Source organism: Balaenoptera borealis, assembly GCF_965194805.1.
Source record: "Balaenoptera borealis genome assembly, chromosome: X".
Taxonomy (NCBI): domain Eukaryota; kingdom Metazoa; phylum Chordata; class Mammalia; order Artiodactyla; family Balaenopteridae; genus Balaenoptera; species Balaenoptera borealis.
In genome coordinates this window covers 69,951,728-69,975,263 of record NC_138881.1, presented here as the reverse complement: position 1 = coordinate 69,975,263, position 23,536 = coordinate 69,951,728, and the positions used below count along the sequence as shown (strand labels likewise).

General features: G+C 36.6%; 1 protein-coding gene across 17 annotated transcripts in view; it reads left to right on the top strand.

Annotated features, from left to right (window-relative positions):
- The window catches only part of RPS6KA6 (ribosomal protein S6 kinase A6), a 203,782-nt gene that overhangs the window by 178,384 nt on the left and 1,862 nt on the right, over positions 1-23,536 (top strand). The window lies entirely within an intron of this gene.

Sequence of the window (23,536 nt, the reverse complement as noted above, 5' to 3'; positions counted from 1 at the left end):
TTTTAATTTGCACTTCTCTAGTAACTAACGATGTTGAGCATTTTTCATGTGCTTACTTGCCATCCATTTATCTTCTTTGAATTGCCCATTGACATCTTTTACCCCCTTTTTTTATTTTGGTCACTTTTTTATTATTGAGTTTTGACAGTTCCTAATATAGTCTAGATGCAAGTCCTTTATCAGAGCTATGCCTTGCAAATATTTTGTCTCAGTCTATAAATTGTCATTTAATTCTCTTAATTGTTTCTAATGTTGATAAAGACAGTGTTTCATTTTTATTTTTTCTCTGTAGCATGTTTTTGGTGTTAATAGCTAAGAAATCTTTGCCTTGCCCCAAATTTCAAGTGTTTTCCCCTGTGTTTTCTTTTAGAAGTTTTATAGTTTTAGGTTTTATCTTTAGATCTATGATACATTTTGATTCAGTATTTGTTTTTGGTGCAATATATGGTTCAAAACTAATTTTTCCACACAGACACCTGATTATTCCAGCACCATTTGTTGAAAATACTATCCATTCTCTGTGGAATTACATTTCTATCTTGATCAAAAATCAGCTGCCTAAATATGCATGGTTCTATTTCTATAAAGTAAGTCCCCTATATACGAACGAGTTCCGTTCCGAGAGCACATTCATAAGTCCAGTTTGTTCGTAAGTCCAACAAAGTTAGCATAGGTACCCAACTATCACAATTGGCTATATAGTACTGTACTGTAATAGCTTTATAATATTTTCACACAAATGATACATAAAAAATGAACAAACAAAAAATAAAACATTTTAAATTGTACAGTACCTTGAAAAGTACAGTAGTACAGTACAACAGCTGGCATACAGGGACTGGCATTGAGTAAAGAGGCAAGAAGGGTTACTGACTGGAGGAGGGAGGGGGGTAGGAGATGGTAGAGCTGAAGGATCAGCAGCAGTAGGAGATGGAGGGCAAGCTGCAATTTCACTCACGCCTGACGTTGATGGCACAGGTTCTGGTTCCTTGCTAGATTCAATTTTATCTACCCTCTAGAAAAAATGATCCAGTGATGTCTTGGTAGTAGCTCTTTTTTTCTCGTCATAAATGACACAGCACTGGATTGCGTTTTGAACGGCTGCTGCAACCTTCGTGTACCATTCTACATTCAGATCCTGTGCCTCAGAAACTAACAGTGCCTCCTCAAATAAAGAAAATCCCCTTGCCATTTCCTGTGTCGTGAATCTTTGATTCTTCAGTTACTTCTTCTTCCTATTATCTCTCTTTGTCCTTTCTCTGGGCTTCCAATTCCTGGCGCTTCTTAGCAGTACCAGCTACATCACCACTGCTTTTACTCTTACTTCCAGACATCCTGGGCTTGAAATAAAGATACTGTACTACTGTACTCTATACAGTACTGTACAGTAAAGAACACAAAAGCACAGCCACTTGTACATGATTGGACATGCGAATGCATGTTCGCATCTTTGAAAGTTCACAACTTAAAGGTTCGTATGTGGGGGACTTACTGTACTTTCTATTCTGTTCCATTAACCTGTTTGTCTGTCTTTACTCCATTACCACACTGCCTTCATTACTGTTTCTTTATAATTAAGTTTTGAAATTAGATACTGCTAGTCATCCAACCGTTTTCTACTTATTCAGAGTTGTTTTGAACTGGGTCCTTTGCATTTCTTTATGAATTTTAGAGTCAGATTTTCAGTTTCCACCAAAAAAGGCTACTAGGATTTTGATTGAGATGGGGTTGGATCTATAAGTCAATTGGGGGAGAATTGACATTTTAACAACACTGAGTCTTCTGATCCATGAACATGGTATCTCTTTCCAATTCGTTAGACCTTCTTTAATTTCATCAATGTTTTATAGTTGTCAATATACAGATCTTACACATCTTTTATTGTGTATTTTACCTGTTTCCTACTTTTCATGCTATCGTAAATGGCATTGTTTTTAATTTCATGTTCCAGAATTTTTTGCTGCTAGTATGTAGAAATAACAATTGTTTTTTTATATTGAACTTGTATACTACAACTTTGATAAAATGACATTCTTGTAGCTTTTTTGTAGATTTCATCAGTTTTTCGACGTAGACAATCATGTCATTCATGAATAAAGAGTTTTAATTCTTTCTCATATGGATGTATTTTCTTTATTTTCAATGGCTAGAACTTGCAGTATAGTGTTATAGAAGTGAAGAGGATGGGCATTCTTGTTTTGTTCCTGGTCTTGAGGGAAATCATTCTTTTTTTTTACCATTAAGTATGATATTGGCTGTGATTTTACATAGATGCTTTTAATTAGGTTGAGGAAGTTCCATTCTGTTCCCAGTTTGATGAACATTTTTCTTAGGGATGGATGTTGGATTTTTTCAAATGCTGTTTGTATATCTGTTGAGGTAAATCACATGTTTTTTTTTTTGTTTTTTATTATAGCATTTATAATTACATTGATTTTCAATTGTTAAACTAACCTTGTTTTCCCAGGATAAACACTTCATCATGATATGTTATCCTTTTTATATGTACATATAACTGAATTTGATTTGCTAAATTTTTGTTCACAAGTTTTATATTATGTTGATGAGGGATTTTGGTTTGTGGATTTCTTGTAATATCTTTCTGATTTTGGTATCAGGGTAATAATGGCCTCATTAAATGAGTTGGGAAACATTACCTCTTCTTCAGTTTTCTGGAAGAATTATTTAGAATTGGAATTGCTTTTTAAATATTTGTTATATTGACCTTAAAAAAAAAAACCAGAAGAGCCAGTTATTTTACCAGGAAAATGAGTTTATTTGGGGAAAAGCAGAGAATTGCAATTCAGGACAAGCAAACTAGGGCAACCTATAGGCAAGACTCCCTTTTAAATGAGGTTTCCTTTATTTATTTTACAGTTATAATTCACCAGTGAATTCATCTGGGCTTGGGGTTTTCTTTATTTCTCCTTGAGTGAGCATTGGTATTCTTTTTCTTTCAAGGAAATTGTTCATTGTTGAATATGATGTCATAAAGTTTTTCATAAAATCTCCTTACTAATCTATTAATGTTTGTAGATACTGTTGTGATGTCTACTTTCATATTTCAGCCATAATTATGGATTGGTCTTTTTCTCTTTGCAGATATATCAGTTTTTGCTTCGTGTATTTTGAAGCTCTGTTTTTAGGTGCATAAATCATTTATAAATTTGACCTCTTGATTAGTTGTCCCCTTTATCATTATGAATTGACCTTCTTAATCCCTGGTAATTTTCTCCATTATTATTGAAAGATATATTCACTCAGTATAAAATTCTAGGTTCATTTCTTTGTGTTTTTTTAATTTCCAGTTTTTTGAGATATAATTGGCATACAGCACTGTATAAGATTAAGGTGTGCAACATAATGATTTGACTTATGTACATCATGAAATATTTGTCATAGTAAGTTTAGTGAACATACAGCATCTCATATACATACAAAATTAAAGAAATAAAACCCAATTTTTCACTTGTAATGAGAACTCTTAGAATTTACCCTAACAACTTTCATATAAAATATACAGCATTTTAATTATATTTATCATGTTGTATATTACGTCCTTAGTACTTACTTATCTTGTAACTAGAAGTTTGTACTTTTTAGCTACTTCATCCAATTCTATTTCCCCCACACCCTGCCTCTGGTAACCACAAATCTGATCTCTCTTTCTATGAATTTGCTTGTTTGTTTTTGAAATATAATTGACCTACAACACTGTGTAAGTTCCTGTTACACAACATAGTGATTCAGTATTTCTATACATTTCAAATTGGTCACCATGGTAAGTCTAGTTACAATATGTCACCAAAGATTGACTATATTTCCCACACTGTACATTTCATACCCATGACTCATTTATTGCACAACTAGAAGTTTGTACCTCTTAATCCCCCTTACCTATTTCTTTCTTCACTGTACTCCCCTCCTCTCTCACAAACACCTGCTTGTTCTTTGTATCTATAACACTGTTTATGTTTTGTTATGTGTATTCATTTATTTTGTTTTTTTAGATTCCACATATAAGTGAGATCATGTGGTATTTGTCTTTCTCTGACTTATTTCACTTTGCATAGTACCTTCTAGATCCACTCATGTTCTTGCAAATGGCAAGATTTCATTTTTAGTGGTTTATTAAAATTCCAGTGAATGTGTGTGTATATATACACACATATATATACACATATATATGCATTTGTTATTGATGGACATGTAGGTTGCTTCCATATCTTGGCTACTGTAAAAATTGCCACAATGAACATTAGACTCCATATAACTTTTTGGATTAGTGTTTTTGTTTTCTTTGGGTAAATACCCAGATGAAGTTGCTGGATCATATGGCAGTTCTATTTTTAATTTGTTGAGGAACCTCAATACTGTTTTCCTTTGTGGCTGCACCAATTTACATTCCCACCAACAACAGTGCATGAGGGTTCCCTCTTCTCCACATTCTCTCCAACACTTCTTCACATTCTCGCCAACACTTGTTGTTTGTTGTCTTTTTGATAATAGCCATTCTGACAGATGTGAGGTGGTATCTCAGTGTGGTTTTGATTTTCATTTCCTTGATAATTAGCGATGTTGAGCATCTTTTCATTAGTCTGCTGGCCATCTGTAGGCCTTTGGAAAAATATTGATTCAGGTCCCCTGTCCATTTCTTAATCAGGTTATTCGTTCTTTTGCTGTTGAGTGTATGAGTTATTTGTGTATTTTGGATGTTAACTCCTTATCAGTAATATTATTTACAAATATCTTCTTCCATTCAGTAGGCTGCCTTTTCGTTTTCTTGATAGTTTCCTTTGCTGTGCAAAAGTTTTTTAGTTTGATGTTGTCCCATTTCTTTATTTTTGGTTTTGTTTCCTTTTCCTGAGGACACATGTTCAAAAAATATTGCTAAGTCTGATGTCAAAGAGTGTACTGTTTATGTTTTCTTCTAGGAGTTTTATGGTTTCAGGTCTTAATTCTTTAATCCATTTTTAGTTTATTTTTGTATATGGTGTGAGAAAGTAGTCCAGTTTGATTCTTTTGCATGTAATTATTCAGTTTTCTCAACACCTTTTATTGAAGAAACTGTCTTTTTCCCACTGTATTGTTTTGCCTCCTTTGTTGGAGATTAATTGACCATATAAACATCAATTTGTTTCTGGGCCTTGTTCTTTTCCATTGATCTATGTGTCTGTTTTTGTGCCAGTACCATAATGTTTTGATTACTGTAGGTTTGTAGTATAATTTGACATCAGGGTGCATGATATCTACAGCTTTGTTATTTTTTCTCAAGATTGCTTTGGCAATTTGGGGTCTTTTCTGGTTCCATACAAATTTTAAGATTATTTGTTCTAGTTCTCTGAGACATGTCATGGGTATTTTGATAAGGATTGCATTAAATATGTAGATTGCTTTGGGTAGTATGGACATTTTAACAATATTAATTCTTTCAATCCAAGAACAAAGGATATCTTTCATTTCTTTTTATTGTCTTCAGTTTCCTACATCAATGTTTTATACTTTTCAGAGGATAGTCTTTCACTTCCCAGGTTAAGTTTATTCCTAAGTATTTTATTATTTTTAATGTGATTTTAAATGGGATTGTTTTCTTGCTTTCTCTTTCTGATAGGTTATTATTAGTGTATAGAAAAGCAATAGATTTCTGTATATTAATCTTGTATCTTGCAACTTTACTAAATTTATTTGTTCTAATAGCATTTTGGTGGAGATATATGAATTTTCTCTATACAGCATCATGTCATGTGCAAATAGTGACAGTTTTACCCCTTCCCTTGCAATTTGATGTATTTTATTTCTTTTTTTTAATTGAAGTATAGTTGATTTGCAATGTTGTGTTAGTTTCACATGAACAGCAAAGGGATTCAGTTGTACATATACATATACATGTATATATTCTTATTCAGATTATTTTCCCATATAGGTTATTACAAAATATTGACTATAGTTCCCTGTGCTATACAGTAGGTCCTTGTTATTTATCTATTTTATATATATTAGTGTGTATATGTTACTCCCAAACCTACAATTTTTCCCTCCCCCACCACCGTTTCCCTTTGGTAACCATAAGTTTGTTTTCTACATCTGTAAATCTGTTTCTGTTTTGTAAATATGTTAATTTTGTATCACTTTTTTTTACATTCCACATATAAATGATATGATATTTGTCTTTCTCTATCTGGCTTACTTCACTTAGTACGATAATCTCTAGGTCCATCCATGTCGCTGCAATTGGCATTATTTCATTCTTCTTCATGGCTGAGTATTATTCCATTGTATATGTATAAAACATCTTTCTCATTTCATCTGTTGATGGACATTTAGGTTGTTTCCAAGTCTTGGCTACTGTAAATAGTGCTGCAATGAACATTGGGATGCATGTATCTTTTCGAATTATGGTTTTCTCCAGATATATGCCCAGGAGTAGGATTGCAGGATCGTATGGTAACACTATTTTTAATTGTTTTTTTAGGAACCTCCATACTGCTCTCCATAGTGGCTGCACCAATTTACATTTCTACCAACAATGTAGGAGGGTTTCCATTTCTCCACACCCTCTCCAGCATTTATTGTTTGTAGACTTTTTGATGATGGCCATCCTGACCAGTGTGATGTGATACCTCATTGTAGTTTTGATTGGTATTTCTCTAATAATTAGCGATGTTAAACATCTTTTAATGTGCCTGTTGGCCATCTGTATGTCTTCTTTGGAGAAATGTCTATTTAGATTTTCTGCCTATTTATTGATTGGGTTGTTTGGTGTTTTGATATTGAGCTACCTGGGCTGTTTGTATATTTCAGAGATTAATCCCTTAATTAGTCCATAGGTTGTCTTTTCATTTTGTTTGTGGTTTCCTTTTCTGTACAAAAGGTTTTAAGTTTAATTAGGTCCCATTTGTTTTTGTTTTTTTTTTTTCATTACTCTAGGAGACAGAGCCAAAAAGATATTGATGCAATTTATGTCAAAGAGTGTTCTGCCTATGTTTTCATCAAGGAGTTTTATGGTATCTGGTCTTACATTTAGATCTTTTTTTTTAATTTATTTAATTTATTTTTGAATGCGTTGGGTCTTCGTTGCCACGCGCGGGCTTTCTGTAGTTGTGGGAGCGGGGGGCTACTCTTCGTTGAGGTGCACGGGCTTCTCATTGAGTTGGCTTCTCTTGTGGTGGAGCACAGGCTCTAGGCTCGCGGGCTGTAGAGCGCAGGCTCAGTAGTTGTGGTGCACGGGCTTAGTTGCTGCACGGCATGTGGGACCTTCCAGGACCCGGGCTCGAACCCATGTTCGTGGATGGCAGGTGGATTCTTAACCACTGTGCCACCAGGGAAGCCCTACATTTAAGTCTTTAATCCATTTTGAGTTTATTTTTGTGTATGGTGTTAGAGAATGTTCTAATTTCATTCTTTTACATGTAGATATCCAGTTTTCCCAGCACCACTTACAAAAGAGACTGTCTTTTCTCCATTCTATACTCTTGCCTCCCTTGGTGTAGATTAATTGACCAAATATGTGTGTATTTATTTCTGGGCTTTCTATCTTATTCCATTGATATATATTTCTATTTTTTTACCAGTACCATACTGTTTTGATTACTGTGCTTTGTAGTATAGTCTGAAGACACAGTGTGATTCCTCCAGCTGCTTTCTTCTTTCTAAAGATTGTTCGGGCTATTCAGGTTCTTTTGTGTTTCCATACAAATTTTAAAATTTTTTGTTCTAGTTCTGTGAAAAATGCCATTGGTAATTAGATAGGGTTTTCACTGAATCTGTAGATTGCCTTGGGTAGCATATTCATTTTCACAATATTGATTCTTCCAATCCAAGAACATGGTATATCTCTCCATCTGTTTGTGTCGTCTTCCATTTCTTTCATCATTTTCTTATAGTTTTCAGAGTACAGGTTTTTGCCTCCTTAGGTAGGTTCATTCCTATGTATTTTATTCTTTTTTTTTAACATCTTTATTGGAGTATAATTGCTTTACAGTAGTGTGTTAGTTTCTGCTTTATAACAAAGTGAATCAGTTATACATATATATATGTTCCCATATCTCTTCCCACTTGCGTCTCCCTCCCTCCCACCTTCCCTATCCCACCCGTCTAGGTGGTCACAAAGCACCAATCTGATCTCCCTGTGCTATGTGGCTGCTTCCCACTAGCTATCTATTTTACATTTGGTAGTGTATATATGTCCATGCCACTCTCTCACTTTGTCCCAGCTTACCCTTTCCCTTACCTGTGTCCTCAAGTCCATTCTCTAGTAGTTCTGCATCTTTATTCCCATCTTGCCCCTAGGTTCTTTGTGACCTTTTTTGTTTTTTATTCTTATTCCATATATATGTGTTAGCATACGGGTATTTCCTTTTCTCTTTCTGACTTACTTCACTCTGTATGACAGACTCTAGGTCCATCCACCTCACTACAAATAACTCAATTTCGTTTCTTTCTATGGCTGAGTAATATTCCATTGTATATATGTGCCACATCTTCTTTATCCATTCATCTGTTGATGGACACTTAGGTTGCTTCCGTGTCCTGGCTATTGTAAATAGAGCTGCAATGAACATTTTGGTACATGACTCTTTTTGAATTACGGTTTTCTCAGGGTATATGCCCAGTAGTAGGATTGCTGGGTCGTATAGTAGTTCTATTTTTAGATTTTTATGGAACCTCCATACTGTTCTCCATAGTGGCTGTATCAACTTACATTCCCACCAACAGTGCAAGAGGGTTCCCTTTTCTCCACACCCTCTCCAGCATTTATTGTTTGTAGATATTTTGATGATGGCCATTCTGACTGGTATGAGGTGATACCTCACTGTGGTTTTGATTTGGATTCCTCTAATGATTAGCGATGTTGAGCATCCTTTCATGTGTTTGCTGGCAATCTGTATATCTTTGGAGAAATGTCTATTTAGGTCTTCTACCCATTTTTGGATTCGGTTGTTCATTTTTTGGATATTGAGCTGCATGAGCTGCTTGTATATATAGGAGATTAATACTGTGTCACTTGCTTCATTAGCAAATATTTTTTTTCCCATTCTGAATCTTGTCTTTTCGTCTTGTTTATGGTTTCCTTTGCTGTGCAAAAGCTTTCAAGTTTCATTAGGTCCCATTTGTTTATTGTTGTTTTTATTTCCATTTCTCTAGGAGGTGGGTCAAAAAGTATCTTGCTGTGATTTATGTCATAGAGTGTTCTATGTTTTCCTCTAAGAGTTTGATAGTGTCTGGCCTTACATTTAGGTCTTTAATCCATTTTGAGTTTCTTTTCGTGTATGGTGTTAGGGAGTGTTCTAATTTCATACTTTTACATGTCCCTGTCCAGTTTTCCCAGCACCACTTATTGAAGAGGCTGCCTTTTCTCCACTGTATATGCTTGCCTCCTTTATCAAAGATAAGGTGACCATATGTGTGTGGGTTTATCTCTGGGCTTTCTATCCTGTTCCATTGATCTATATTTCTATTTTTGTTCCAGTACCATACTGTCTTGATTACTGTAGCTTTGTAGTATAGTCTGAAGTCAGGGAGCCTGATTCCTCCAGCTCCATTTTTCGTTCTCAAGATTGCTTGTCTATTCGGGGTCTTTTGTGTTTCCATACAAATTGTGAAAATTTTTGTTCTTGTTCTGTGAAAAATGCCATTGCTAATTTGATAGGGTTTTCACTGAATCTGTAGATTGCCTTGGGTAGCATATTCATTTTCACAATATTGATTCTTCCAATCCAAGAACATGGTATATCTCTCCATCTGTTTGTGTCATCTTCCATTTCTTTCATCATTTTCTTATAGTTTTCAGAGTACAGGTTTTTGCCTCCTTAGGTAGGTTCATTCCTATGTATTTTATTCTATTTTTTTTAACATCTTTATTGGAGTATAATTGCTTTACAATGGTATGTTAGTTTCTGCTTTATAACAAAGTGAATCAGTTATACATATACATATGTTCCCATATCTCTTCCCAATTGCGTCTCCCTCCCTCCCACCCTCCCTATCCCACCCGTCTAGGTGGTCACAAAGCACCAAGCTGATCTCCCTGTGCTATGCGGCTGCTTCCCACTATCTGTCTATTTTACGTTTGGTAGTGTATATATGTCCATGCCAATCTCTCACTTTGTCACAACTTACCCTTCCCCCTCCCCATATCCTCAAGTCCATTCTCTAGTAGGTCTGTGTCTTTATTCCTGTCTTGCCCCTAGGTTCTTTGTGACCTTTTTTTTTTTCTTAGATTCCACATATATGTGTTAGCATACAGTATTTGCTTTTCTCTTTCTGACTTACTTCACTCTGTATGACAGACTCTAGGTCCATCCACCTCACTACAAATAACTCAATTTTGTTTCTATTTATGGCTGAGTAATATTCCATTTTTTATATGTGCCACATCTTCTTTATCCATTCATCTGTTGATGGACACTTAGGGAATGTAAATTGATGCAGCCACAATGGAGAACAGTATGGAGGTTCCTTAAAAAACTAAAAATAGAACTACCATACGACCCAGCAATCCCACTACTGGGCATATACCCTGAGAAAACCATAATCCAAAAAGAGTCATGTACCAAAATGTTCATTGCAGCTCTATTTACAATAGCCAAACAGAGGCAATTTTATTTCTTCCTTTCTGATTTGTTACCATTTCTTTCTTTTTCTTGCCTAATTGCTCTGACTAGGACTCCTGTACTATTCTGAATAAAAGTGGTGAAAGTGAGCACTATTGTCTTAATCTTGATCTTAGAGTAAGAGCTTTCAGATTTTCACCATTGAGCATGAGGTTAGCTCTAATCTTCTATTATATTGGCCAAGATTACCTTTAAAAACAGGCAATAAAAAGCTTTAAGATTTCCATTAGAATCCAGAAACATTTGGACATCCTTTGTCAACTCCAAAGAGCAGCTTATAAAATCAATATTTTGGTAATTATTTTCTATTGTGAAAACAGTTTTCATATTTTAAAATGTAATTTTAACATATACTTTGTAGATAAGGCAGATTCCTACAAGAGCAGAAATTTTTAATAAAACAATAATTCACTAATAATTACAACTTTAATATGTTTTCATTGTATTTAATTTTTGATAGTTTGATTAATATGTGTCTTGGCATGTTTCTCCTTGGATTTATCCTGTATGAGACTATCTGTGCTTCCTGAACTTGATTAACTATTTCCTTTCCCATATTAGGGAAGTTTTCAACTATAATCTCTTCAAATATTTTCTCAGTCCCTTTCTTTTACTCTTCTTCTTCTGGGACCCCTATAATTCGAATGCTGGTGCATTTAATGTTGTCCCAGAGGTCTCTGAGACTGTCCTCAGTTCTTTTCATTCTTTTTTCTTTATTCTGCTCTGCAGTAGTTTTTTCCACTATTTTATATTCCAGGTCACTTATCCGTTCTGCCTCAGTTATCCTGCTATTGATCCCTTCTAGAGAATTTTTAATTTCATTTATTGTGTTGTTCATCATTGTTTGTTTGCTCTTTAGTTCTTCTAGGTCCTTGTTAAACGTTTCTTGTTTTTCCTCTATTCTATTTCCTAGATTTTGGATCATCTTTACTATCATTTTTCTGAATTCTTTTTCAGGTAGACTGCCTATTTCCTCTTCATTTGTTAGGTCTGGTGGGTTTTTGCCTTGCTCCTTCATCTGCTGTGTGTTTCTCTGTCTTCTCATTTTGCTTAACTTACTGTGTTTGGGGTCTCCTTTTCGCAGGCTGCAGGTTTGTACTTTCCGTTGTTTTTGGTGTCTGTCCCCAGTGGCTAAAGTTGGTTCAGTGGGTTGTGTAGGCTTCCTGGTGGAGGGACTAGTGCCTGTGATCTGGTGGATGAGGCTGGATCTTGTCTTTCTGGCGGGCAGGTCCATATCTGGTGATGTGTTTTAGGGTGTCTGTGACCTTATTATGATTTTAGGCAGCCTCTCTGCTAATGGATGGGGTTGTGTTCCTGTCTTGCTAGCTGTTTGGCATAGGGTGTCCAGCACTGTAGCTTGCTGGTCGTTGAGTGGAGCTGGGTCTTGGCGTTGAAATGGAGATCTCTGGGAGATTTTCACCGTTTGATATTACATGGAGCTGGGAGGTCTCTTGTGGACCAGTGTCACTTGGCTCTCCCACCTCAGTGGCACAGCCCTGATGCCTGGCTGTAGCACTAAGAGCCTGTCATCCACACGGCTCAGAGTAAAAGGGAGAAAAAATAAAGAAAGAAGATTAAAATAAAATAAAATAAAGTAAAATAAAATAAAATTGTTATTTAAAAATACTTATTAAGAAAAAGCTTTTTTAAGTAATAAAAACAAAAACGGACAGACAGAACCTTAGTACAAATGTTAAAGCAAAGCCATACAGACAAAATCACATACAGAAGCATACACATACACACTCACAAAAAGAGAAAAAGGGAAAAATATATATATATCGTTGCCCCCAAAGTCTACCTCCTCAATTTGGGATGATTCGTTGTCTATTCAGGTATTCTACAGATGCAGGGTACATCAAGTTGATTGTGGAGATTTAATCCGCTGCTCCTGAGGCTGCTGGGAGAGATTTCCCTTTCTCTTCTTTGTTCGCACAGTTGCTGGGGCTCAGCTTTGGATTTGGACCCGCCTCTGCGTGTAGGTCGCCTGAGGGCATCTGTTCCCCCTCAGACAGGATGGGGTTAAAGGAGCAGCTGATTCGGCTGCTCTGGCTCACTCAGTCTGAGGGTAGGGAGGGGTACGGATACAGGGCGAGCCTGTGGCGGCAGCGGCCAGTGTGACGTTGCACCAGGCTGAGGTGCGCAGTGCGTTCTCCCGGGAAAGTTGTCCCTGGATCCCAGGACCCTGGCAGTGGCGGGCTGCACAGGCTTCCGGGAGGGGAGGTGTGGATATTGAGCTGTGCTCGCACACAGGCTTCTTGGTGGCGGCAGCAGCAGCCTTAGCATCTCATGCCCGTCTCTGGTGTCCACACTGATAGCCGCGACTCGCACCTGTCTCTGGAGCTCCTTTAAGTGGTCCTCTTAATCCCCTCTCCTCATGCACCAGGAAACAAAGAGGGAAGAAAAAGTCTCTTGCCTCTTTGGCAGCTCCAGACTTATTTCCGGACTCCCTCCCGGCTAGCCGTGGTGCACTAGCCCCCTTCAGGCTGTGTTCACGCAGCCAACCCCAGTCCTCTCCCTGGGATCTGACCTCTGAAGCCCGAGCCTCAGCTCCCAGCCCCCACCCGCCCTGGCGGGTGAGCAGACAAGCCTCTCGGGCTGGTGAGTGCAGGTCGGCTCCAATCCTCTGTGCGGGAGTCTCTCCGCTTTGCCCTCCGCACCCCTGTTGCTTCGCTCTCCTCCGTGGCCCCGAAGCTTCACCCCTCCGCCACCCTCAGTCTCTGCCCATGAAGGGGCTTCTAGTGTGTGGATACCTTTCCTCCTTCACAGCTCCCTCCCACAGGTGCAGGTCCTGTCCCTATTCTTTTGTCTCTTTTTTTACTTTTTTTCTTTTGCCCTACCCAGGTACATGGGGGAGTTTCTTGCCTTTTGCGAGGTCTGAGGTCTTCTGCCAGCGTTCAGTAGGTGTTCTATAGGAGCAGTTCCACTTTGTAGATGTATTTCTGATGTATCTGTGGGGAGCAAGGTGATCTCCGCGTCTTACTCTTCCGCCATCTTGAAGCTCCTGTTCTTTTTGATACAGTGGTAAATGGGAATGTTTCCTTAATTTCTCTTTCTGATCTTTTGTTGTTAGTGTATAGGAATGCAAGAGATTTCTGTGCATTAATTTTGTATCCTGAAACTTTACCAAATTCATTGATAAGCTCTAGTAGTTTTCTGGTAGTGTCTTTAGGATTTTCTATGTATAGTATCATGTCATCTGCAGACAGTGACAGTTATACTTCTTTTCCAATTTGAATTCCTTTTATTTCTTTTTCTTCTCTGATAGCCATGGATGGGACTTCCAAAACTATGTTGAATAAAAGTAGCAAGAATGCACATCCTTGTCTTGTTCCTGATCTTAGAGGAAATGCTTTCAGCTTTTCACTGTTGTGTATGATGTTAGCTGTGGGTTTTTCACATGTGGATTTTATTATGTTGAGGTAGGTTCCCTCTTTGCCTACCTTTTGGGGAGTTTTTATCATAAATGGATGTTGAATTTTGTCAAAAGCTTTTTCTGCATCTGTTGAGATGATCATATGGTTTTCATTCTTCAACTTGTCAGTGTGGTGTATCACACTTATTGGTTTGCAGATATTGAAAAATCCTCATATCCCTGGGATGAATTCCATTTGATCATGTTGTATGATCCTTTTAATATATTGTTGGATTAGTTTGCTAGTATTTTGTTGAAAATTTTTGCATCTTTTGTTCATTGGTGGTATTGGCCTGTAATTTTCTTTTTTTGTGATATCTTTGTCTGGTTTTAGTATCAGGGTTATGGTGGCCTCACAGAATAAGTATGGAAGTGTTCCTTCCTATGCAATTTTTTGGACTAGGTTCAGAAGGATAGGTGCTAACTGTGCTCTCAATGTTTGGTAGAATTCGCCTGTATAGCCATCTGGTCCAGGACTTTTATTTGTTGGGAGTGGTTTCTTTTGTAATTTTATTCAAGTATAGTTGATTCACAATGTTGTGTTTAATTTCTGCTGTACAGCAAAGTGACTCAGTTATACATATATATATATAGTCTTTTTCATATTCTCTTCCATTATGGTTTATCACAGGGTATTGAATATGGTTCCCTGTGCTATACAGTAGGACCGTGTTGTTTATCCATCCTATATATAATAGCTTGCATCTGCTAATCCCGAATTCCCAATCCTTCCCTCCCCCACCCTCCCCACCTTGGCAACCACAAGTCTCTTCTCTATATTTGTTAGTCAGTTTTTGTTTCATAGATATGTTCATTTGTACTGTATTTTAGATTCCACATAAAAGTGATATCATATGGTATTTGCCTTTCTCTTTATGACTTACTTCACTTAACATGATAATCTCCAGGTCCATCCATGTTGCTGCAAATGGCATTATTTCATTATTTTTTTATGGCTGAGTAATATTCCATTCTATGTATGTACCACAACTTCTTTATCCGTTCATCTGTCGATGGACACTTAGCGATGGTTGCTTCCATGTCTTCACTACTGTACATAGTGCTGCTATGAACATAGAGGTGAATGTATCTTTTCGAATTATGGCATTGGCTGGGTATATGCCCAGGAGTAGGATTGCTGGATCATATGGCACCTTTATTTTTAGTTTTTTGAGAACCTCTGTACTCTTTTCCATTATGACTGCACCAATTTACATTCCCACCAACAGCATAAGAGGGTTCCCTTTTCTCCACACCCTCTCTAGCATTTATTATTTGTAGACTTTTTAATGATGGCCATTTTGCTTGGTTTGAGATGATACCTCATTGTAATGTTAATTTGCATTTCTCTAATAACTAGTGATGATGAGCATCTTTTCATGTGCCTTTTGGCCATCTGTATGTCTTCTTTGGAGAAACGTCTATTTAGGTGTTCTGCCCATTTTTCATTTGAGTTATTTGGGTTTTTTTATTATTGAATTGTAGGAGCTATTTGTATATTTTGGAAATTAAACCCTTGTTGGTTACATCATTTGCAAATATTTTCTTCCAGTCCGTAGGTTGTCTTTTCGTTTTGTTTATGGTTTCCTTTACTGTGCAAAAGCTTATATGTTTGATTAGGTCCTATTTATTTTTGCTTTTATTTCTGTTGCCGTGGGAGACTGACCTAATAAAACATTAGTAGAATGTATGTCAGAGAATGTTTTGCCTGTGTTCTTGTTACTGAATCCATGCTCGCTCTGCTTGCCGCATGACTGGCCAATAAATTGGGAGATGATGTGTTGAGGTATGGAATATGACTTTATTCGGGAAGCTGGCAGACTGAGAAGGTGGCAGATTAATGTCTCCAAAACACCATCTTATCGGGGTCTGGATGCCAGTTTGTTTTATAGAATAGAGAGGGGGAGGAGGTGAGGAAGTAAAATAAAAAGGCTATGTCTTGTAACTACCTCCTGGAATGGCCAGCCTTGGGGAGGGGATGTGTTAATTTCTTCTTTCTTGCAGCTATTCACAGGTGGACAGGGTCAGGATGTTTCCCTGAACAAAGGCACTTTGGTTTAACTTTCACACAGAGGGGCAGGGTTACCCAAGGCAGGCCATTATGTATAGACAGTATCCTGTCAGTGAACAAAAGCAACAGGAAGCAAAGGTTAAAGTAAAGAAACAGATCCAATATGGAGTCAGGGTTGGCTCTTCCCTGTTACACTCTCTTCTTGGAGTTTTATAGTATCTTGTGTTATATTTAAGTCTTTAAGCCATTTTGAGTTTACTTTTGTGTGTGGTGTGACAGGGTGTGTTCTAGCTTCATTGATTTACATGTGACTGTCCAGCTTTCCCAGCATCACTTGCTGTAGAGGCTGTCTTTTCCCCATTGTATATTCTTGCCTCTTTTGTCAATGATTAATTGCACATAGGTGTGTGGGTTTATTTCTGGGCTCTCTACTCTGTTCCATTGATCTGTCTGTCTCCTTTTGTGCCAGTACCACGCTGTTTTGATTACTGTAGCTTCATAGTATTGTCTGAAGTCTGGGAGGGTTGATTATGCCTCCTGCTTTGTTCTTTTTCCTCAGGATTGCTTTGGCAATTCTGGGTCTTTTATGGTTCCATATAAATTTTAGGATTATTTGTTCTAGTTCTTTGAATAATGTCATAGGTATTTTGTTTAGAGCTGTAAATTACAGATTCAATTTCAGTACATGTAATTGGTCTATTCATATTTTCTATTTCTTCCTGATTAAGTCTTGAGAGATTGTACCTTTCTAAGAGTTTGTCCATTTCTTCTAGGTTGTCCATTTTATTGGCATATAGTTGCTTGTAGTAATCTCTCATGATCCTTTGTATTTCTGTGGTGTTCGTTGTAACTTCTCCTTTTTCATTTTTAATTTTCTTAATTTGGGCCCTTTCCCTTGTTTTCTTGATGAGTCCGGCTAAAGGTTTATCAATTTTGTTTATCTTTTCAAAGAACCAGCTTTTAGTTTCATTAATCTTTTCTATTGTTTTCTTAGTGTCTATTTAATTTATTTTTGCTCTGATCTTTATGTTTCCTTCTACTACCTTTGGGTTTTGTTTGTTCTTCTCTCTCCAATTCCTTTAGGTGTAAGGTTAGCTTCCTTATTTTAGATTTGTCTTGTTTCCTGAGGTAAGCTTGTATTGCTATAAACTTCCATCTTAGAACTGCTTTTGCTGCATCCCATATCTTTTGGATCTTCATGTTTTCATTTTCATTTGTCTCTAGGTATTTTTTTTTTAATTTCTTCTTTGATTTCTTCAGTGATCCATTGGTTGATTAGGAGCATATTGTTTAGCCTACATGTGCTTGTGTTTTTTTGCAGTTTCTTTCTTGTAGTTGATTCCTAATCTCATAGCATCATCGTTAGAAAAGATGCTAGATATGATTTCAATTTTCTTAAATTTACCAAGGCTTGCTTTGTTGCCTAGCATGTGATCTATCCTGGAGACTGTTCCGTGTGCACTTGAAAAGAATGTGTATTCTGCTCCTTTTGGATGGAACACTCTATAGATATCAGTTAAGTCCACCTGGTCTAATGTGTCATTTAAGGACTGTGTTCCTTATTGATTTTATTTCTTTTCCTTGTCTGATTCCTTTGGTGAGGACCTCCAGTACTATGTTAAATATAAGTGGTGAGAGTGGACGTCTTTATCTTGTTCCTGATTTTAGAGGAAAAGCTTTTAGACTTCATCATTGATTATGATGTTAGCTGTGGATTTGTCATATATGGCCTTTATTATGTTGAGGTATATTACCTCTAGACCAACTTTGTTTAGAGTTTTTATCATAAATGGATGTTTAATTTTGTCAAATGCATTTGCAGCATCTATTGAGATAATCATATGATTTTTCTTCTTCAATTTGTTAATGTGGTGTATCACATTGATTGATTTGCAGATACTGAAGCATCCTTTACATCTCTGTGATAAATCCCACTTTATCATTTTGTGTTTCTCTTAATAGGTTGTTCAATTTAGTTTGCTAATATTTTATTGAGGGTTTTTGTATCGATGTTCATCAGTGATATTAGCTTGTAATTTTCATTTTTTTGGTGGTATCTTTGGTTTTGTTATCAGGGTTATGCTTGCCTTATAAAATGAGTTCAAAAGTATTCTTTTTTTGTTTAATTTTCTAGGAATTCTTTGAGAAGGATGGGTGTTAACTCTTATTTAAATGTTTTTAGAATTCATCAGTGAAGCCATTTGTCCTGGACTTTTGTTTGTTGGGAATTGTTTTTATTACTGATTCAGTTTTATTACTGGTAATTGGTCTGTTCACATTTTCTAGTTCTTTCTGGTTCAGTCTTGGAAGATTGTATGTTTCTAGGAATTTATCCATTTTTTTCTAGATTGTCCATTTTTTGGAGTATAACTGTAGTAATCTCTTGTGATCCTTTTTATTTCTGTGCTATTAGTTATTTCTCCTCTTTCCCTTCTGATTTTATTGATTTGAGCCCTTTCTCTTTTTTTCTTGATGACTCTGGCTAGAGGTTTTTAATCTCTATTTCATTTGTTTCTGCTCTGATCTTTATTATTTCTTTCCTTCTACTAACTTTGAGTTTTGTTTTTTTCTTCTTTTTCTAGTTCCTTTAAGTGTAAGGTTAGATTGTTTGGCATTTTTCTTGCTTCCTGATATAGGCGTGGGTCACTATCCACTTCCATCTAATAACTGCTTTTGCTGTGGCCCATAGATTGTAGATCATTGTGTTTTTGCTTTCATTTGTCTCTAAGTATTTTTTGATTTCCTCTTTGATTTCTACAGTGATCCATTGGTTGTTTAGTGCATGTTATTTAGACTCCACATGTGTCGGGGGTTTTTTTTGAAGTTTTTTTTTGTTGTTCTTGTACTTGATTTCTAGTCTCATACCATTGTTGGAAAATATGCTTGATGTGATTTCAGCCTTCTTAAATTTATTGAGGCTTGTTTTGCAGCCCAGCATGTGAACTGTCTTTGGAGCATGTTCCATGTGCCCTTGAAAAAAATGTGTGTTTCGTTGTTTTTGGATCAAAAGTTCTGTATATTTGTATTATTTCCATCTAGTCTAACGTGTCATTTAAGACCAGTGTTTCCTTATTGATTTTCTGTCTGGATGATCTCTCCATTGATGTAAGTGTGATATTGACGTCGACTACTATTATTGTGTTACTGTCAATTTGTCCTTTAATGTCAGTATTTGCATTACGTATTTAGGTATTCCAACTTTGGTTTCATATATATTTACAATTGATATACATCTTGCTGGATTGACCCCTTCGTCATTATGTAACGTCCTTGTCTCTTGTTACAGTCTTTGTTTTAAAGTCTATTCATCTAATATAAGTATTGCTACCCCAGCTTTCTTTTCATTTCCATTTGGATGGAATACCTTTTTTATCCTGTTACATTCAGTTTTTGTGTGTGTTTACATCTGAAGTGAGTCTCTTATAGGTAGCATATAGATGGTCTTGTTTTTTTTAGTCATTCAGCCACTTTCTATGTCTTTTGATTGGAACATTTAATTTATTTGCATTTTAAATAATTATCAGTAGGTATGTATCAATACTTATTGCCATTTTGTTAATTTTTTTCTGGTTGTTTTTGTCTTTTTTTATCTTTCTTCATCTTTTGCTCTCTTCCCTTGTGATTTGATGATTATCATTAGTATTATGTTTGGATTCCTTTCTCTCTCTCTCTCTCTCGTGTGTGTGTGTGTGTGTGTGTGTGTGTGTATGTGTGTCTGTTACAGGTTTTTGCTTTGTGGTTACCATGATGTTCGTATTTCACAATATATATGATTATTTTCAGTTGATGATCTCTTAAGTTTGAACTCATCTAAAAACCCTGCATTTTTATACCCCTCTTATGTTTAATGTTTTTAACATCATATTTTGCATGTTTTTTGTGTGTATTTCTTAACTACTTTATGTGTATATGTAGGTGATTTTACCACTCTTGTCTTTTAACCTTCCTAGTAGTTTTATACATGGTTGATGTTTATTGTGCCTTTGCCTTTACCAGTGAGATTTTGCCTTTTGTAATTTTTATATTTCTAGTTTTGGTCTTGTCTTTGCTACTTAGAGAAGTCCCTTTAGCATTTCTTGGAGAGCCGTTGGTTTAGTGGTACCTAACTTTTTTAGTGCTTGCTTCTCTGTAAAACATTCTCTCTCCTTCAAATCTGAAGATAGCCTTGCTGGGTAGAGTAGTCTTGGTTGTATGTTTTGTCCTTTCATCACTTTGAATACATCACTTTGGCACTCCCTTCTGGCTTGCAGGTTCTGCTGAAAAGTCAACTGAAAGTCTTATGGGAATCCCTTTGTATGTAACTAGTTGCTTTTCTCTTGCCGCTTTTAAGATTTTCTATCTATAATTTTTGCCGTTTTAGTTATAGTGTGCCTTGGTGTGGATCTCTTTTCATTCAGCTTGTTTTGGACTCAGTTGCTTCCTGGACCTGGATGTCCATTTCCTTTCCCAGGTAGGGGAAGTTTCCAGTTATTATTTCTTCAAATAAATTGTGTCCCTTTCTCTTTTCTCCTTTGGGACCCCTATAATGTGAATATTAGTACTCTTGGTATTTTTTCCAGAAATCTTTTAAAAGCTATCCTCATTTCTTAAATTCTTTTTTTCCCCTTTTTCTGTTCAGCTTGGGTGATTTACATTATTCTGTCTTTCAGTTCACTGATCTGTTTCTCTGTATCATGTCACGTACTCTTGATTCCTTCTTAGTGTTTTTTGTTTTTTTGTTTTTTAAATTTCAACTATTGTATTCTTCAGCTCTGTTTTGTGGTTCTTTATACTTTGTAACTCTTTGTTAGACTTCTCACTGTGTTCATCCATTATTCTCCCAAGTTCATTGAACATTTTTTATGATCATTACTTTGAAGTCTTTATTGGGTAGGTTGCTCTCTTCCACTTTGTTTAGTTCTTCTGAGATTTTGTCTTGTTCCTTTGTTTGGAACATATTCCTCTGTCTCCTCATTTTGTCCAGTTCTCTGTGTTTATTTCTATTTATTAAGTAGGTCAGTCATGTTTCCTGATCTTGGAGAAGTGGCATTATGTAGGAGATATTCTATGGGGCCAATCAGCATACTCCACTCTGATCACCAGAGCTATATGTCCTAGGGGTGCCCCATGTGTGTGCTGCGTGGGTTCTTCTGTTGTGGTGGGGCCACTACTCTGGGTGCGCTGGCAGGCAGGGCTGGCTCCAGCCCAGTTGGTTGCCAGGCCCTGTGTTGTGGTGGCTGCCAGCCCACTCTTGGGCAGGGCTGGGTCCTGGCATGACTGGCTGTTCAGCCCCAGTGGTCCCAGGGCTGGTGCTGGCTTGCTAGTGAGTGGGACCAGGGGCCTAGGTGACTGTCTGCAGGGTCTGGGGGGACCTAGGGCTGGTACCTCACCACTGGTGGGTGGGGTTGTCCCAGGGCAGCTTAATGTATGTGCCTATGGGGCTTTTATTTTTATCTTTGTTTCATCATATGTAACTTGTCTTTTTTCTTTTGTCAGTTACTTTTAAAGTTTTCTCTGTCTTGGGTTTTGAGCAATTTGGTTTGATGTCCCTTGGTGTAATTTTCTTTATTTCTTTTACTTGGGGTTCACTGACCTTCTTAGATATGTGGGTTCATAGTTTCCATAAAATCTGGAAATTTTAGAGGCATTATTTCTTCAAATATTGTTTTCTTCCCTCTTACTTTCTGGGACTCCAATTGAAGTTGTGTGCTTTGTCAGTTGAAGTTGTCCCATAGCTCATTGATGCTCTGCTGTTTTGCTTGTTTGTTTTGCACTTCTTTTTCTTTTTTGTAGTGTCTATTGCCATGTCTTCACCAGTCTTTTTACCTGCCATCTTAAATTTGCCATTAATCCTATTTGGTTCTTTTTATTTTTTTTTTGTCTCACATTTTAGTTTTCACCTCTGTTTTATTTGTTTCTTTTTATATCTTCTATGTCTCTCTACTTAACTTTTGAACATATATTTCAGTTTTGGGTCAATTTTGATTGATTGAGTTTTTTTCTTTTCATTTTGCATTGTATTTTCCTTCTCTTTTGTATGCCTTGTAATTTTGGATAAGAAGCTTGACATAGTGAATTTTACCTTGGTGAGTGCTGGATGCTTTTGTATTCCCATTCTTGAGCTACTTTCTGAGTTAAGTTAGGGAAAACAATTGATACTTTTGTGCATTCCTTTTAAGATATTTTTAGGCAGGACCAGAGCAGTGTTTAATCTAGGGATACTCACTACTCAGGCAGGTTTCTTTCAATTTCTCTACCAAATACTCCATGAATATGAGATTTTCCAGTCTGACTGGTGGGAACAAGCAATATTCTTCACCCTGCATGAACTCCCATTTCCCTCTAATCCTTTCATATGGTTCTTCCCATGACCTGTGTTATTTTTTTCACCACATATGGGTTTGTGGTGAAGACACTTGGAAGAGACACCCTACAGGGTTCTCTCTCTGCTCCTCTTACCTCTTCATTAATCTTTCTTGCTCTCTCTGCCCTGGTCTTCCCTGACTCTCAGTTCTGCCTTGTCACCACAGGGAATCTTCCAGGCTCTGCCTGAGTTTTCCTTACCTACCCAGCATCCTGAAAACTCTTTCAAGGTTCTAAGCTAGAGCAATCATAGGGCTTATTGATTTGTTTCCCATCTTTTAAGGGTTACTTTCCTTCATTGCCTAATATCTGATCTCTTGAATACTGTTGCTTCCTATATTTTATGGGTATTTTTTTTTTTTTTGGAGGGACTGGGTTTCAACCAGGTGAGTGAATCCAGTTCCTGGTTTTACATCTTGGCCAGAGGCACAGAAGTCCTTGGAACTTTAATCATTTTTATGATTATCATTTATGTCTGTTTTATTGATGTAATTCACTGTTATGTTATTTTAAATATTATTTTTTCATTTATTTCTGCACATATGTTCTTTTTTCAAAAGATTTTTTTGATTGGTTGTTCTACTCCTCTACATAGTTTCAACCAATTACATTATTCTTCAAATTCTGACATTACAGTGTAGTCTTTGGTTTCTCACTGCTTCTGCTAGTGATAAAAAGTTCACAAATGCTTTTGTTTCTATATTAGAAGATGCTTGTTAAGGAGAGTTTAATTCTCCTTTCTATAAAAGATGCTTGGTAGAGATAGTTTATTTTAAATTGTTACATCATTTAATAGATTTAAAATTATGTTTTATTATGAGGTTATGTTACATTTATAAGTTTTTATTACAACATAGAGAAAATAAGCATATTCACATTTACTCCGATGAAAAATGTATGATATTCTGACCACTACAATGCTAGCAGTCAGCTAGAAAGCAGTTTTGCTTTCTTTAGTATTTTATACAGTAAACCACCAGTTACTGAGCATATTAACAACATGGGACCCTCCCTTCTATGATGTTGTATCTATATACAGATACCCTTATACCTTGGGGCCCAGATTACCAGCAAAGATCAATAGTTCCTTTCTCCTCCTGACCATTTAGCACATTCCACCATAGCTCCTGCTACTTTACATTTTTCTCCTCCCTC